At 40.8% G+C, this 17,634-nt stretch overlaps 1 protein-coding gene and 1 pseudogene across 2 annotated transcripts in view; both read left to right on the top strand.

The window, feature by feature from the left end:
* The window catches only part of LOC115685324 (disease resistance protein L6-like), a 44,076-nt gene extending 42,284 nt beyond the window's left edge, over window positions 1–1,792 (top strand). The window contains exons 6-7 of one of the 2 annotated variants that reach the window (XR_008816369.1): window positions 1,324–1,433; window positions 1,588–1,792. The gene's annotated coding sequence lies outside the window, so the exon portion shown is untranslated. Of the gene's footprint in view, window positions 1–1,323; window positions 1,434–1,519 lie in introns of both variants that reach the window. The other variant, XR_008816370.1, reaches the window with a different exon arrangement.
* Window positions 1,718–17,634, top strand: part of LOC115685322 (disease resistance protein L6-like) — a 38,612-nt pseudogene continuing 22,695 nt past the window's right edge.

The raw sequence follows: 17,634 nt of genomic DNA, 5'->3' as shown, positions 1-17,634 counted from the left end.
AGGAAAAGATCCGCATGGCGGATTTGTAGTTACATGACTTCTGGAATGTTAATGTTGGGATGTATATGAAATATGTTGTGGTAGCAATGAGTTTTCCTTGATATCTCCTTATTATGTGTTGGAAGTTGTGCACGTTTTCGCATGCATTTAACGAAAGATAAAAAGAATAGGTCGGTGACGCGTTCAGGGATGTCACAACATAACGACCATGGAAGGATGTTAGCATTCCCGAGGGAACAGGACGTGACAGTCGGCGCATAGAAAAAAAACCAAGAAAAAAAGGAAAATAAAAAATAAAAAATTCAAAAAAAATACAAAAATCAATGTAGGACGGTTTGCTAGAAGTGACAGTCAAATGATCAATTTCACTTCGATATAGCACTTAAGTGAGCAAAAAAAGAAAGTTATGGTACTCAAGTGAGCGCCATACGAAAGTTATGACACTTCTGTTGTTCTTATCCCAAAAAAAAGGTGCAGTCTGTCGAGATCACGGTAGTTGCTGTGTTAATGGCTATTCATTAGTCGTGACATGATAATAAAGTAAGAAAGCTTGTAGGTAGGTTTATTCTTTGCTCTTCTGTGTTTTGGGGAAGCATTCATTTGGTTAGTTTGCTCTTCAATTTTATTATCGTCTGATTCCTTTATTTTTCTGTACTCGTGCATCAAGCTTGTAATCTTGCATGCTCTGTTTATGTATGTGCGTAAAATAGTTAGAACATGTCCTTCGTTGGTTTGACTGATAGAAGCGAGGAATAATGAGGCTGCTTGTCTGGAGCTTTTCGTATAGTCTTGTACGATGGGCAGTTGGAAGCTGCAAATTTTGGATAGATGAAAAAAAAATCAAACCATTTACCATTTACTTAATCTAGCCAATGTTTTCCGACCAAAAAAAATTCTAGCCAATGTTTTCCGACCAAAAAAAAATCTAGCCATTGTTTCAACAAAAAAAAAAACCTGGAATATTCTCTTTGATTCTCTGGAAATTTCAATTTTTCCCCTTTCCCTTTTTTTATTGATTGTGAGATTTTTCCATTTTTAATCTTCAACTAACTGTTTAATTATTCTAGTGTTGGACTACGTGCGTCCAACGTGACTGTCATATTGCGCTTTGAAATTCCCACCACGAGGGACTTTGCCCTTTGCCATGTATTGCTGACTCCTCTCAGTCTCTGTGCGCTCCCATGTTCTGATTTTTGGTGACTTTCCTTCGTTTCCCTGAAAGTCGCCTTCAACCTCCCTGTATTGGCTTTGCCCTTCTCTTCACCTTGAGAAGTTATAGTCGATCTTCCACCACTGAACCCTCCCGATTAGCTCTTTTTCCAGAAGCGTGGTTCTCTTCTTTGGGTGAATACAGCTGAGAGGATCGGCCCACAGATGGGATTCAATGGAGGTCGGGCTTTAGTCGCCATCCTCACTTTGACTCTAGGAGGACTGTAAGTACTCTTATTCGACTTTTGTTTGGGTTCTTGTTGACAGATAACACACACATTAAAAAAATGAAGAAACTTTGCTCATGTAGATATTTGATGCAATTCTGCCGCTTGTTCGATTTGCATTCCTATTCTTACATCTTGATCGGCTTAAAAGGTAATTTTTGGCAGGCTCCTGAGGCAACTCAAGAAATCAAAGAGGAGGGACTCTAAGTCAACCTCAAGAACGGACGATGCGTCTGGAGAAGAGAATAAGGCGTTAAGGAGGGACTCGGAGTCTACCTCGAGACCAGAAAATGCAGCTGGAGAAGAGAACAAGGCGTTAATGAGGGACTTGGAGTCCACCTCGAGAACGGACGATGCATCTGGAGAAGAATATGATCTGTTTTTGAGTTTCAGGGGAAGCGACACGAGCCGAAACTTCACCGATCACCTTTACTATAGAATGAGAGGTGCACGAATCCGCATTTTCCTTGACAATGAAGAACTCGAAGATGGTAAAAAAACCGATGAAGTTTTGAAGGCAGTGGATGAGTCTCGGATCTACATACCCATATTCTCTCAAAACTACGCTTCCAGTACATGGTGTCTCCATCAGGTAGAACGCATCGTAGAACGCCATTCAAAATCAAGTGGGAATAAAGAGATCATCCCCATTTTCTATGACGTGAAGGTTGATGATGTGAAGCTCAAAACTGATTTGTACAAGAACGCCATACTCAAGCACAAGAAGATGAAGAAGTTTGGCTTCGATGAATCGAAGCGGTGGGAAAGTGCCCTTAAAACGATTGGAGGTATTATTGGACGGGAGCTTGAAGGCAAACGGTAAATTTCCTCAACTTTTTATGGTTAATAAGTACAATATTTACATTTCATTAGATGAATGTCTGTCCCACGAAATTTCCGAACTTCAAGAATTTGTGCATTTTAGGTAAGATTTGCATTAGTAGTTAACGAAAGCTAGATCAACATTGTGACATTCCGAATTTCGACCCATTTTGAGATTTATGAAACGTGTATTTCGTTAGTGCGCTTATAGTTAAATCTCACCCAGAACTGATCACTCTCGGGTTATTTTAAAATTGAGATTTCGCTAAAATTGCATTCGATCGAATTTGGCCATTATTTAGAGCTCGAACTTGGGTGTCGAATTTCTCGGAGTTTCGTGACGAATTTAATTGGACGATGTCGATATTATTGTGGCCAGCGTTGATATTGCCCCGAATTATCGAAAAGTGAAATTTGGACCGGGTGCGGATTTTGATCAGTAGACCTCCCTCTTGGTGTATTTTATTTAGTGTCTTTTGGCCTTTTCTTAATTTATAATTAGGATTTTTGGTGGCCGTTGGATCAGTCGTCGAGTTTGAACATGAGCCGTTCGATCGCACTCGATTGGGTTGACTCTCTTTCCCTCTCTCTCTCTCTCTCTCTCTCACTCTCTCTCATCACGTCCACTCACCCCCTCCCCTCTGCATGCACTAACCTACTCCCCTCTCTCTTTCTCTCTCTTCTCTTTCTTTCTTTTCCTTCTTTCTTCTTTCTTCTTTCTTCTTCTTCTTCCTTCATCTTCGCTGCGACTCCTGCTTCTGCTTAGCCGCTCGCCTCCCTCTCACCACCCAGCCACCGTATGCCATTCGACCCGCCGCTGCACGCCGCCTTGTCGTGGACAGGCCGCCACCACCTTGGCTCTATCCCAACCAAGTTGCGCCACTGCCCATCGCCTCATGACTGCCCGTAGCCGGTCCGCCCAAGTCAGTGCGAGTGCTGCCCTACGCCCGAACCAGCTGCCATCGTCGTGCACCAACATCGCTGTGTCCAACCGCCGCACTCCGCTCGCAGGGCCACCGTCCGTCCAGCCGCTTTCCCCCTGGCCGACTGCCCTCTTCTCCTTCTTTCTTGCCGCACGAGCACCAGCTCGCCGCCGCGGCCCGGCGCTGCCCAGCCGCCGTTGCTCCCACCACCGCTGCCCAGCTTCCCCTTAGCCGTTCAACCGCCGTCCCTGCCCTCGACCGCTCGCCGCTCGTCTGGGCGAGCCCTCCGCCACCCAGCTCGGTCGTCACCCGGTCGCCAGCTCGCCAACTTGCCGGCTGCGCGCTCGCCCAGCCAGGTCGCTAACTTGCCGAGCTCGCCAGCCTCTCGCTCTACCGTGGCCAAGCTTGCCTGGCCCCTGCCCCGGCCGTGCCCGAGCTATCCCAGCCTCTACTCGTCTCCGCTGTGCCCGTGCCTAGCCGCTCGCCCGTGCGCTTGGCCGCTCGCCCAACCGTGGCTGAGGGCTGTGCCGAGCATTGCCGGCCAACTTGCCCTTTGCGCCTATGCCTGCGCCGAGCCGCCGCCGCACCCCTTGCCGGTTTTCCTTGGGCCAAAACTTAGGTAAGTGACTCCCTAAACCCTACCTAGTACATTGGGTATTATTGGACTTGGACTTGTTTAGGGGTAGTTTAGTGTGAAAATTTTAGTGGGTTTAAAGGCTAATTAGGGGTGTCGTTGGCTGCGTTGTTGGGGCCGATTTGGCGGTCGTTCGAGGCCGTTTTTGTGGCTGTTCGGGTGCCCGTTCGCTGCTGGTTGTTGGCTGGTTGTGGGGGTTATTATAGAGTCTATATAGGCTTGAATGGCGGATTAAATGGTGACGTTTGGTGTGCGGAGATAGGGCTGATTTGGGGCGGTTCATGGCTGAATTTGTGGCTAAATTTGAGATAGTATGTGTATTGAAACTTATGCTACGTTGGGTATTGTTTGCGTGTGATTTAATGTTTGATTGGTGATAGTTTGTGGTTGTTGTTGGGAGAAATTGATGAGACATTGAAGGTGGAATTGTGGTGGTCTACGGACCAATTTGGTGTGATTGATTGAGAAGCCAAGTGTGTTGAATGGCGTGTTGATTCGTCATGATATAAGTGTGAGTTGATACTTGAATATGTGTTTGATTGGTTGGCTAGTTTGTCTTATGGTTGACTTTCGAAATGAATGCATAATGTGGCGTTTACGCTTGTCTGAATGGCCTGAGGAGTGATTACACGGGCCGTGGAAGGTAGGTTAGACCTGAGGCGTGTTTACACGAGTCATTGGAGAAAGTTAGGCCTGAGGCGTGTTAACGTGGGCTGTGAGAATAGGCCGGAGGCGTGTTGACGCGGGTTGTGAGAAAGGACCTGAGGCGTGTTTACGCGGGTTATGGATAGTTGGATGGACATGCATGTGGAATGTGCTTGATTGAATTGGGTGAACGCACGTGTGTATGACGCTCAAGCGATTGTGATGTGTTCTTGGAATATTATTGCATTGTAGTATTTGACTAATATGCAGAGTTGGTGCATGATTAGAGGCGAGGTAACCATGTTTATGTAAATTCTAATATGTTGATGGTTAGATTGCATGTTGAGACTCGTCTGGGTACGCATTGGCCTACGTGGGGTTTAGGTTGTCTACTTATTGAGATTTATCTCATCCCCCATTGTTAAACATTTTCAGGTTTGGAGTGACGGATAGTCGTCATGTGCGGTAAGGAGATCGGGAGCGACTTTGGGCATTTGATGCTTCTTTCCATCTTGTGGATGCCCCCTTTTGTATAGTGAAGTAGGCTACCCAACCACTGCCCCTTTTTGATGAATGTGGTTTTGTTGTTTGGGGCCTAGCTTGTGGTTGTCTTTTTATGAATGCTGTTTGTATCTGCCAAGTATATTTATAAAATGCATTTATTGATTTGTGCAAATATTATCCCTTGGTCATTGTTTATTGTCTGGTTTGTCTAAATTCCGCTTCCGCTTGCGTATGTCGTTGGGTGTTTCGTTTGGGTTGGCGACGCATCCTGGGGCGTTGCGTTCAATACGATCATCGTAGCGGTGTCACGAGCCCGTTAGGGTTCGGGGCATGAGAAACAACCAAGAACCCACGATAGAAAATAGAATATGGCTGATTTTTTTAAATCACAACAAATCGGGTTAAACCCAACCCTGACAAGTAGACCAACTTTTTACTTGATCATATGTTTCACTTAATCAACTTTTTTTACTTAGTCATATTTGCACAATAAATACAACGGAAATCATGCAAATTTATGTATTTTTCCCCTCCCACGGTAATCACAAAATTTTGTCCAATTACAAACTCGTGTTAAATTGTCGAATTATTAGGAAAAATGTAATATTAAAAATTAGACCAAGACATGACTTTTTCTAAAAAGAGTGCATGTGGACCTGCGATGCATGTATGCGAAAAATGGACGTGTAAAAGATTTTACAAAATACCCTATAATGAAACAGTATTGACATAATATGAAGAAATTGAACACACACAAACATATATGGAAAGATAAAATTATTTCAAGATTTAAACTTTTTTTAGTAAATTTGTTTGTAATATTAGAAAATATTCAAATTTTAAAATTGAAATTCGTGACAAATAAAATATAATAATTTGTTAAGTCATTTGTTGATTGATAGAATACTTATGAAATAACCAATTGAGGATATTATAGGGAAGAAAAAAGTAATTAAGATCAAGTAGCTCCTCTTTGATTTGTATGATAACATAGATGAAGTTACCGATTTCATCCGACACGTCCAATAATATCATGATGATGAATGTTTCATTTACAATTGCAAATTGATTAAGAAGGAAAGGGTGTGGCTAATTTTTTTTTAACTCTTTCTGGTTGAAAAGTAATAATCTCACCCAAGGCCGTTTATTTTGGCTTAAATAATTAGATATCAACTTTTTCACTTTCTCACAAAAAATGAAAGTAGTTTCGCAAGTATAAAAAGCTATGGAAAATTATATCTAAATTTATGTGCCAATAGTTGTATAACCTAACGGTTTCAGGTTGTAATATTGAAAAAAAAAAAGAGCAAAGCCTGCATCCAAAATTTGAAAGAAAAGTTAAAAGTCAATTCAGATAGGCCAATTAGTTGATTGAAAAACACCATTTGATATCCAACCACATTACTTAACGTGATTCTTCTGTTGCAAAGGAAAAGCTTGAATAGGTCAGAAGACGAGAAAACCAAACCATTTACCATTTACTTGTAAGTTAAAAAACGGCATGTACTATCAAATTTGAGACAAATATAGCCAATGTTCTTCTGTCGTGGTTAAAACATGGTATATTCTGTTAAAGTCTTCTCGAAATTCAGTTTAATTACCAATCACAAAATTTTATTCTTAATTTTTGGGTCAATAATTTAGTTTTCTCCATTACTGTCGTAATAGACGACCCTTATGAAAATAAGGAAGAAATGCATTGAAATTAGAGTTTTTTTTTTGTGCACAGTAGCAATAAAGAAAATAGTCTTGGAATAAATTATTAGAAATTTGTGTTGGCATCAACAAAGAAGCAATATTTTTACCCTCTTTCTTACATGTCTTTGAATGGAACATCTTTCCTGCTTTGCAGGAGCCACGGATTTATCTTTGCTTTGTCTTAGGATTCAACCTGTATAGCCACAACCGTGTACATATACAAGCATTAGTAAAACAAATTCCATTCATTCCATTGTTAAAACGTCGCAAATTCGTCAAACTGATGAGTAACATAATTCCATCAAATTTCCACGTATGAATCAACCGATTATAATGCTTACTTTACTTATTTAACCAAATGGTCCCAAGCGGGAAGACACTATTATACCCGTTTCTTTCTTGCCTTTGACGGAAACAACTTCTTCCAAGTTGGCTGCAGCCATGGAGAAGTAATTGAATCGCTTGTTGAAGAGGTTTTGCGTAAGTTTAGTGGCAAACATGTGGCTGTGCCTGAACATTTGATTGAAGATCATCCTCAGATAAAAGCCATAATAGAAAAGTTGGATCTTGACTCTGGTGGTGTACGTTTCGTTGGGATCCATGGAATGGGTGGTATCGGTAAAACAACACTTGCGAAGGTTGTGTTCAATAAATTATCTTCTCACTTTGAACGTGTTAGTTTTCTCAACGACGTTCGAGAATCATCGCAACATGGTCTTATATACTTGCAGAAAAGGTTATTATCAAGTGTTGGTTGGTTTAGGGATATTGACCAAATTAAAGACACTGGAGATGGGATGAATTTGATCAAGAGCATATGTAATAATAAAAAAGTCCTGATTGTTCTTGATGATCTAGAAAAGAAAGAGCAACTCGAAAAGCTAGCCGGAACAACTGATTGGTTTGGTTGTGGTAGTAGGATCATTATCGCAACCAGGGACAAAAGTATCCTAACGACTCAAATGCAATCATCCAGTCAAGAGGTCCTAAATCAACCCAAAGGAATTTTGGCTTATGAAGTTCACGAAATGGAGTTTGATCGGGCAATCCAGTTGTTTTATAAGCATGACTTTAGAAGTGACTCTCCTATAGAAGATTTTCTTGCTCTTTCAAGAAGTATTGTTCGTAAAGTGGCTGGGCTTCCTTTGGCTGTCGAGGTGATAGGTTCATTTCTTTTTTGCAACGGCTTTGCCCTGGAGCAACATTTTGACAAAAGAAAGCTATGGGAAGACACGTTGAAGCAGTTACATGAAACTCCTTTTAAGGATGTCCGAGATGCATTAATGATAAGTTATGAACGATTGGAGACTAAGCAAAAAGAAATATTTTTGGATATTGCTTGCTTTTTCACCAACAAGGACAAAACATATCCGGTTATCATGTGGGATGATTGCAATTACTATCCTCTTAGTGCAATGGTTGTCCTCCTCCAACGGTCCTTAATAAAAATTCATGATAATAAGTTTTGGATGCATGATCAAGTTCGAGATCTGGGAAGGCATATCATCATTGAAGAATATCCTCGCAGATTTAGTAGGGTGTGGATTCATGAAGATGCTGTAAAACTACTGGAGAGAAAAGAGGTAATTTTTATTTGGAGAAACTTCTTGAGTTTTTTCTGTTATTTTATAGATAGTTTTGTTTAACTTTCCGTTTGTCTTGTGAGTGAGATAGCTCCCTCTCAAACATTTGGGTCAAAGGTCTTGTGAATTGGTGGAGAGAGACCAGTTAATTTGCATATTAGTTAGCTTTGTTTTCTAGATTCTGAAGAATAAAAAATAGTTTTCTGGAAATTCCGAAACAACAGAGTCAAAAGAAAACGAGCTGCATGAAGAATTTTCAAATTACTTCGAAACAAAATTATAAGGAGAACAAAAAACAATGAACATTGGAATTGATATGCCAATGATATCTCTTGAAAGTAGAAAACGGGATATGGGGGGGGGGGGGGGGGGGGGGATTACCAAAATAATCTTAAACCTATTGAAATTATGTCAATTCGGTTCTAAACCCTTTTTTGTGTTAATTTAGTCCATTTGGCCAATTTTGGCTGACTGGTGCTGACGTGGCAATTTTTAATTTTTTTTCAAATTATTTATTTATTTTCTTCCTTTTTCCTTTCCTTTTTTTTTTTTCCCTTCATCTTCAACCTCTAGTCGGTTATCGGACAGGCGACCGGCCAGAGGGAGGGGCCGGTCGCTGGTGAGGGAGCCAGTGGCTGGGCGAGGCTCAACCTCGCTAGATTTGGCAGGGCTTGACGTCGCCCAGCCATTGGCATTGCTATTGTCGGTGGCTAGGTGAGAGCGAGCCTCCCCAAATCTGGTGAGGTTGAGCCTTGCTCAACCATGGCGAGGCTCGTCCTCGTCATCGCTCGCTGCCGGCATCGTCAACCTTGCTGGCCCCTCCAAGGGTAGGCGAGGCTCACCCTTGCCTATGGCCGACAGGGCCAACCTTGCCGACCCCATCCTCTGGCCGATCGCCGATCTGGTGACCAGTTAGAGGTTGAAGATGAAGGGAAAGAAAAAAAAAAAAGAAAAGTATAAAGGAAAGAAAACAAAAGATAAAAAATATTAAAAAATTTCCATGTCAGCGTTAACTGGCCATCGTTCATGTTAGCACTGGCTGGCCAAAATTAGCTGGATGGACTGAATTGGCACAAATGCAAAATATTTAGAACTGAATTGACACAAAAAAAAAGGTTTAGAATTGAATTAACACAATTGCAATAAGTTTAGGACTGTTTTGGTAATTTTCCCAAAATGGGGAAATAATTTATAAGAATTCAAATGGAAGCTGAAAAATTTCGTGAATGGTGTGAACGAAAGCAAAAAAGTAGGTTGACTGTTGGAGAAATTGTTTTACAGTGTTCGTATGCTTCCTTTCTATATAGCTCTGTAAGAGTGTCAAGTGTTGTGCTCTCGATCAATCCTGAGTCTGTGTTGGCAGAAAAATGAAGATGTAAAAGCACTAAGTCTGACATCCGATGGCTGCAGTCGTAACTTTGCACCTGAAGAATTAGCTGCTCTACCAAATCTAAGGTTCCTTAGAGTGAAAGAGTCTGATTTTTCCGGCAACTTCAAGAATCTTCTCTCAGAGCTAAGATGGCTTTCTTGGCAAACACGGCAAACGTCTTTCCATGCAAATAACTTTCACTTTGATAATTTGGTGGTGCTCGACCTTTCGGATAGCACGATTGAAGATGGCTGGGGTGGGTGGAGCCAAATAAAGGTATAATATGACTTACTACATACTTCTTTCTGTCATTGCCGTTCATGATGAATGAGGAGATGATAGGAGCAAAAATATATATTTCACTTCTTTGTTATAGTTCCTCACACAATTGACATAATGGTTGCATGCACTCCCCATCTTATTTGAGTGTAGAATATATTTTGCACGAGGAAAATTCAATATATTTTTAAAACATCAAAGTAAAGCACAATCATATCCCAATCAAAGTGAGTGCCATTTTGCTTCAAAATGCATCTGATATGATTTGAATGACGTAAAGTTTGAGTCAAGGTTAGTAATAAAATAGTTCATTGGAATCAAGTTTGAGATTGGATTACCTAAGTTCATTATTTGAATCAAGGTGAGCTTAACCTTCATAGTACTTGATTTAACCTAATTTAATAGCTAAGTATTCGTCTATTTCATGTTTATAGTTGCATTCACAAAAGGTAAAATAAATAAAAATGACATTACTTCTACTCTTTTAATTTACTTGAGTTAATGAGCCAAGGCTCGAGCTTTACATTGAATCTAGTTTTCAACTAGTGTGTCAAAACAAATTTCATAGAAATCTATAGTTCAGTTCGGGGAAGACAGAAAATCTTGTTGGGCTACGAAAATTGAGTTTATTGACTTAGCTGGTTTTGACATTTGAATTCTCTGTTTTTTTATGCCCTGTCAAAGGACCTCTACTTGGACCTCATATTCCTCAAACAAAATTGAAGACTCTCTCTCTCTCTCTCTCTCTCTCTCTCTCTCTCTCTCTCTCTCTCTCTCTCTCTCTCTCTCTCTCTCTCTCTCTCTCTCGATCTCTCTCGACCCGTGCGCGTTTATGTTCACTCACCATTTTCATAAGAAATAAAATGACGAGAGAGTAAAAATAATAAAATTTCATGAATTGTAACGAAAAATCACAATTTTTCTACTCAAAATTGATGCTCGTATTAAGTTGAAGGTAGAATTCCAAAAATCAGTCTCACCTGTTCTATCAACTTCACTTTGCATAGAAGGGTTGAATGCGGTGATGTTGAAGATTGTGGTCGGAGGTGGTGTGCTGGTGGCCAATGCCGGCAGAAGGAGAAAATTAGGGATGTTGGTATTTGGGGCTTGTGGGTAATTTGGGAATTAGAGTTTTCGCAGCCAGGATACTTTAGTCTTTTGGTTATGGAGTTTTGTTCTAAGGCACAAAGTGCGGGTTTTGGAAATAAAGGATATGAAGTGAAGGGAGGGACGTTTCTTCGTATTTTCGCGGTGGTATAATTTTTCTTTTTTGGTATGAAAAAAGGTTACAACCGTATACAAAAATTTAACTCCTAACAGAGAGGTCTAACTCCATAAAAACTTAGGTTGGGGATTATATAAAAAAATCTGAAGTATGAGGGTTAGTTTTACCGTCCCCAAAACCACTTGGAATATTCAAATTACCCTAGATCATCCCAATTTATGACATGGATAATTAGGTTATTAATAATACTACCATATATGCTAATGTTTCTCATTTTCTTTTTCTTCTACTTTTCTCTGCAGATGGATAAATTGAAGGTTCTAGATTTAACGGGTTGGATATGGTTAAAAAGCACACCTGACTTCTCTAACTTCATGTCTTTGGAGATGTTAATTCTTTTTCGATGTATCCAATTAACCAAAATTGACAGCTCCATTGGTAATCTAAATCTCCTAAGAACTTTGAATATCAAGGGATGCTGGTTACTTCGGGAGTTGCCCGTAGAATTCGGTTCTCTACAATCTTTGACGGAGATTATCATGCCCCAAAATTTTCAACCCTTCAAGCTTCCGGAGACATTCGGCAATCTGGAATCGTTGTCAAGTTTTATATTGGACGAGCACCCTGGAATCAAACAACTTCCAAACTCTATTGGAGGGTTGGTGAAACTTAAAAATTTATCTTTACGTGGGTGTGTGGGGTTGAAGGAGCTTCCAAGCTCTATTGGAAAAATGGAAATGTTGGTTGAGTTGGATGTATCAAAGTCAGGATTAGTTGAACTACCTGATTCCATTGGATATCTAAATAAACTGATTCCATTGGATATCTAAAGAAACTGAAAGTGTTCAGGGTAAGTTATACAGCAATAAGAAAGTTTCCTCATACTATTGGACAGGTGAAGATGCTTGAAGAGTTGCATGCCAAGAAATGTTGGGATTTAACAGATGAAAATCTGGAGGAAATTGGGAAGCTATCCCATTTGAGGATACTGGACTTATCATTTACTCATGCATCTAGATTCCCTACCATGCTTGGTTGTCTCTCTAGTCTCCAAACACTAGAATTGGGTTCAAGTCACCTTCAAGAAGTACCGGATCTTCCCCCAAGTTTGACACGCCTTCACTTGCAAGCACATCACTTCCCATCTATCCTTGTTCTCTCAAGCCTCGTCAATTTAGCTTATCTGGAATTGAATAGATTAACCACTTCAATAGAGGAACTTGGCCCAACTTTATCGGCAGAAGAGCAACTGATCCATATGCTTCCGTCTAGTTTGTCAGCCTTGAAATTCAGGGGCATCAGTCTACTTCCACCTTTTTCCAACCTAAAAAATTTATCGGTTCTCCATGTCATTGAATATCCAATGTTACGCTTCTCTATCTCTCAAGACCTAATACATTTGAGGGAATTGAAACTAAGCAAATGCAAATTGCTAGTGAAAATACCCGGTCTGTCACTCTTGAAGAATCTTCAGCGCTTGGATTTGAACAGATTGGAAAGTCTGATTGAGATTCATGGTTTGTCAGAACTGGAATCCTTGTTGTACTTCCGTATTTCCCATTGTGATCGAATAGAAAGGTTATCCAACTTATCAAAGTTAGATAAGCTACAACACATTGAGCTAGAAGCTTGTGAAAATATAAGAGTTATCGAGGGTGTCAAGGGCTTAGAAAGCTTTGAGTTGGATAATCATGGTTGCACTGTCCTGAAAAAATTGCTGAATGTCTCGAGATTGACCTGGCTTTCCCGTAGAGTACCTAAGTACAAGGTGTTCCTGAGCTTTAGGGGATTGGACAGTCGATATAGCTTTGTCGATTTTCTTTACGATAGCCTTGTTTGTAATAAAATTCAGGTTTTCATGGGCCATGACGAAATGAACTCTGTTGATGCAATCAAGAAGCTTATGCGAGTATTCGACGACTGCATCTACATACCCGTCTTATCTAAAATCTATGCCTCTAGTAAGCGGTGTCTCCGTGAACTAGCCCACATGGTAAAAAGCATGTCAAATTCAAATGGGAAAAAAAGAATCCTGCCCATTTTCTACGATGTGGAGATTGATGATGTTAAGCTTGAAAGCGATTTATACAGAAGTGCCCTAGATAAGCACAGGAGGAAATTTGGCAACGAAGTGGAGGAATGGGAAAAGGCTCTAAGAGAGGTTGCAGATATGAGGGGGTTCAACCTGAAAACTAACAGGTAATGCTGCTATCTTGACTAATTGCAGTTTACCTTCTAAATCATGAGGTAATAAGTCATTCAATTGAACTTTACCGCCATATAATTCCAAAGTCACCGCATTCCACACTTTTGCACAAAAATACACAAGTACACTCAGATTCTTATCCTGGTTTGGAAGAGTTTGTTTAGGTGTTATAAAAAAGAAGGTGAAGAAATTTGAAGTAGAGAAAGTTAAGGTGAAGAGAAGATTTTCTTGGTGTTGGTAGGGAGTTGTAGGATACAGAGGTCAAGAAAGTGTAGGGATTTGAAAAAGGCAGATAGAAAAATGAAAATTGGCATTTTTTATATTTTAAGCATAATTGTATCTCATTGGGTAATTACCATATTATCCTTCAAATTTCGTCATTTTCTATTACTTGTGAGGGTATATTTGGAAATAGGAGAAAAGTGTAACTTTCTCCCCCGCTTTCCTCACATTACCGCACTATGGGAAAATAAAATTTCAAAAAAAAAATTTGAAAAAAGAACAAAGGAAACTACCGGTAAAATGTAAAGATGAGAAAATGCTCAACGAAATATGAGCACCACTTTTCATTATCTATAATATAGATAAAGATGGTAATAGAATATTACCGGCAATTTGTTTTGTTAGAATATCACTAAATATAATTTGTAAGAATGTGGCCTGATTGTCGAGATTTTACTTCGAACACGTGCCTAATTTGCTTATCTTAAAATTCAAGTTATGTTTGCGACCAACATGTCATTTCAAATATATCCATCGATTTTAAATGTTTGTCAATCAAAGAATCAACGACAAATAATCTCCTCAAGTTCCTTAGGTGTATTTCATTCATTCCATCAAGAATAGCTACTTCACATTGGTTCATGAGTTTTGGAGCATCTTAATCTCTTCAAATTGAGAAATGTCCAATGAAAATCTGGTGTGGCCGTAGATTAACTGATGCTGATACTTTCTACCAGCTGGAGTGAGAACATTATTTAGTTATTTCACCACATGGCCCCTACATATGTTCACAGAAGTAGATCCCTATAGTTCATCAATTGTGTGGTGAAACAGAATTGCATAAGGGTACCATCAAAGATCTTAGGGTTACATTTGTCCGAGACATTGAATCAACAATTAGGTTGTCATTTTGATATCTGTGAGACTAACATGAACTTTTCTTTCTTTGTGCATTGCTGCAGTCCCGAAGAGGTGGTTGAATTTGTTACTGCCGAGGTTTTGAGTCATCTGATGGATGCCAATGCAGAAATTGACTGAAGTTTAGTTGAAGATCAGTGATAGCTGATACCCGCTGCAAGGAAATTGTTCCTCAAGCCTTTGTTTGCTTCATTGGCAAAGAAAAAGGAAATGGTATTCCATCAATCCATTCCACGAGATAAAGTTCTGTAGGACTGCATTTATTTTACAATTCTGGAGGATCTAAAAATTTCATTTTCAAATCAAAATGGATTAAGATTCTTACGCTTGGTATGTTGTTTGGAAGATTTGAATGAAATTCGAGTAACTTTTTCATGTGTCAGATATAGAAAATCGTTGAACTTTCGCACTCTATTGGGAGGTTAGTGAAGCTTGGACGTTTGTCATGAAGGGGTTGACTGTAGATAGAGAGCTTCCGAACTCTACTGAAGGGCTAGTTAAAGCTTAGACATCTGTGTTGATGTGGGTGCCCTGTGATAAAGGAGCTTCCGGTCTCTCGGGAAATTAAACATGTTGGTTGAGTTGGACTTGAAATGTTAAAGATGGTCGATCTACGTGATTCAATTGGAAATTTAAAGAAATTGAAAGTAATTAGAATGGACTCTTCAGTAACGAGAAGTTACATGGCTAGCATACAAGTATGACGGGTAAAATTTCTTGATTTCTCGAAATTTGCTTGGAGCTCGTGTCCAATTTGCTTGTCTCGGAGTTTAACTTCTGTTGCGACCCACATGTTATTTCGAATAGCTCCATGGATTTTAAATGTTTGCTCACTAAAGAACTAATGATAAATGATGTCCTTAAGTAGATCCCTGTAGTTCATCATAGCCAGAGTAATTGTGTGGGGAAAATAGACCTTAAGTTTTTTTTTATTTATGGTTAATATCACGAAAAACCCCAGATTGATACACTTGTGATAAATTTATCTCGGACTAATTTTTTGACCACCAAAAATTCCAAACTGGTACACCTGTGACATTCCGAATTTCGATCCATTTTTGAGATTTATAAAATGTGTATTTCGTCAGTGCGCTTATAATAAAATCTCGCTCGGAACTGATCACTGTTGGGTTATTTTTAAATTAGAGATTTCGTTAAAATCACACTCGATCGAATTTAGCGGTTATTTAGAGCCCGAACTTTGGTGTTGAATTTCTCGGAGTTTCGTGAAAAATTTAATTGGACGGTGTCTATATTATTGTGGCCAGCCCCGATATTGCCCGTGATAAGCGAAAAGCGAAATTTGGACCAGGTGCGGATTTGGACCAGTAGACCTCCCTCTGGGTTGATTTTTGTTAGTGTTTGGCCTTTTTCCTAATTTAATAATTAGGGTTTTTCGTGAAACGTCGGATCAATTTCGGATTTAATTGGACGGTGTCTATATTATTATGGCCAGCCCCGATATTGCCCGGGATAAACGAAAAGCGAAATTTGGACCGGGTGCAGATTTGGACTAGTAGACCTCCCTTTGGGTTGATTTTAGTTAGTGTTTGGCCTTTTTCCTAATTTAATAATTAGGGTTTTTCGTGAAATGTCGGATCAATTTCGGATTTGAACGAGGACCGTTGGATCGCACTCGAGTCGTTGACTTTTCTCTCTCTCTCCTCTGCTGCGCATCCCCTCCCCTTGCGCACGTCTGCCATGCATATGTCCACTCTCTCTCTCTCCCCCTCCTTTTTCTTCTTTCTTTTCTTTCTTTCTTCCTTCTTTTCTTCTTCTTCTTCCTTTGTTCCCTCGCCGCTGCTCCTGCTCCCCGCTGCCCGACCACTACTCGCGCCCAGCCGAAGTCGCCGGCCGTCCGCCTTGCGCCGCCGCACGCTTAGCCGCCAAGGCCGCCGTCCGTCCCGCCGTTCGGCCCAAGCCTGACTGCCCCTCTCCTACCCCTCTCCTTCCCCTTCGCGCACGAGCAGCAGCTCGCCGCCGCTCCCGCCGCGGTCCAGCACTGCCCAGTCGCTTGTCGGCCCATCCTCCGTTGCCTGGCCACCCGCGACGCCGCCGTGTGACCATCCCCTCCCCCTGTTTTTCTTCTCCCCCGACGCATCCCCTATTTTCGGCTCACCCCGGCTCCGTCGCTCGCCCAGCCGCCGTGTGCTGCCGTCTCGTCTGTAACATCCTGAATTTTGACCCGTTATCGGAACCAGTAAAGCGTATATTAATTCTCGTGTGATTTTAGTGAGTCTCGCCCGGACTTGATCAATCACGGGATACTAACCAAATGGGAAAGGCTAAATAGGAACAGGTACGTGGACCGAGAAACCGATCGCGATTGGACACTGATTTCGAGAAACGTCGAGGGAATATCTTGAGCCAATATGGGCCGATCTTAGGAAGATAACGGATTTGATATAGTTAGTAACGTACGATTGGATCGCGGGTGATTCCGCACGACCGAAAGTACGCCTGACAAACAAATCCCAAATTTTATCCGAACGATCGCGACCCCCGGTACTAGTGATAATCTCTTACCTTCTCTCGAGATTTGAGACTATCGAGACTCGGACAGTCTTAGGTCGATACGCGTAACACCTAAATAGCCACCCGTTAGTGAGAGATCCTAAGATTTCAAAACGAGCTATTTTGATCGCGATATTGAGCCGAACTTCGATATCAAAATTTCAAGGGTAATTACGACTATTTTGTAGGACGGACGTCATTTTATAGTGGCCAAGTAAGTTTGGGACAAGAACGGCTGAAAATAGGAATTTCGACAAAAATTGGGGAAAATTACGGTTTTGCCCCCGTGGGCACCGGGGCTGGATTCGGAGGCCGTTTGAGGTTATTTTTCACGGCCAAGGTCATTTTGGAGTGGCCACGTACATTTAGAGTGGTTTTGGACAAAAACGGGAATTTCGGTAAAAATTGGAAAAAATAATATTATTTTATTCCCGGGACTTCGCAGGCGATTTTCGAAGGCTTAGAAAGTGGATTTCGCGAATCCGACACCGTATTATGTCTCCCATGAACATATAGGACCGGTATGGACAAAAATTGAAATTTCGGTCCGGGATCGGAAAATTACGAAAATGCCCCTAAGCCATTTTAATTTATTCCGAATTTTGGATAAATTTTGGGGACTAACTAAGGTTAAGTAGACCAAACCAGACCTGGTC

This window comes from Syzygium oleosum, unplaced genomic scaffold (assembly GCF_021117445.2).
Source record: "Syzygium oleosum isolate NSW1041296 unplaced genomic scaffold, Sole_v2.1 Sole_v2.04, whole genome shotgun sequence".
Lineage (NCBI taxonomy): Eukaryota > Viridiplantae > Streptophyta > Magnoliopsida > Myrtales > Myrtaceae > Syzygium > Syzygium oleosum.
Note: the sequence above shows the minus strand (reverse complement) of the source record. Positions and strands in the feature narration are given on the sequence as shown.